The sequence below is a fragment of the Macrotis lagotis genome, chromosome X (assembly GCF_037893015.1).
Source record: "Macrotis lagotis isolate mMagLag1 chromosome X, bilby.v1.9.chrom.fasta, whole genome shotgun sequence".
Classification (NCBI taxonomy): Eukaryota; Metazoa; Chordata; class Mammalia; order Peramelemorphia; family Peramelidae; genus Macrotis; species Macrotis lagotis.
This window is the reverse complement of record NC_133666.1, coordinates 518,161,959-518,162,969: the sequence shown is the minus strand read 5'-3', so window position 1 is coordinate 518,162,969 and position 1,011 is coordinate 518,161,959.

Below are 1,011 nucleotides of genomic sequence, written 5' to 3'. Positions count from 1 at the left end.
TCTGTGTTCTTTATTTCTCTCACTTGACTTGGCCGGGGTGGGGGGAGTACCAAAATCTGCTGAAAATGCTTTAGCTGAGTGAAGTAGAAGTTTTTAGCTATGTGTTTAAAGCTTATTCTGGTAGCTGATTGACGGTTCAGCTATATAACTGCTCACTAATTTTCTGAGATGGTTCCAAAGGTCAATATCTTATAAGTCCTGTTTATTTCAGTATTGAAATCCACTTAGATAGGGGATAAGAGGAGCCTGCTTTATGTTGATTCTATCCTAAAATATCGAGACTGTAGTTACCATGTGGTTCTAATTTATTTCCAACATATGAGGAAACCAGTCGCCAACCATTTATTAAGCACTTACTATGTCCTAAATGGATAGAGAGCTAAGTTATGGGTTAGTGGATAGAGAGCTGGGTCTGGAGTCAGGAAGATCTAAGTTCACAATCAGCATCAGACAACTTACTAGATGTGTGACTCTAGACAAGTCACTTTATTTCTGTCAGTCTCAGTTCCCTTATATGTAAAAAAAAAGCATCTACCTTGCAAAATTATTATAAGGATCATATGAGACAATAATCATACATAGAAAATGTAATAAATATTATTATTATTATTATTATTATTATTATTATTATTTCTACATGTCAGACTCTGTGTTAGGCAGAGGATTCAGAGAAGGGGAAAAATATTTCCCTGCTCCCAAAGAACTCACATTCTAGTTGAAGGAAGAGGAATATGATCCATAAAGGCAAGCATAATATTGTATTTGTCATATTTAGTTTTGGTGTTGTTTTCTCCCAGACACCTCCTACTCTTCTTGTCTCTGCTTTCTATACACTTTCCTAGAGGTTTCCTGGTTCAGTTCCTTTGTTGAGAATAACACAAGATGTGACTATAAAGGAGGCTGTTAACAGAGACGAGAACTACTGCACACAACAAGTGCTGTCTGGAAGAGTGGCAGCCACCTTAGGAGGTGATACTCTTACTGACCATGTTACCACTGCTCCTAACATTT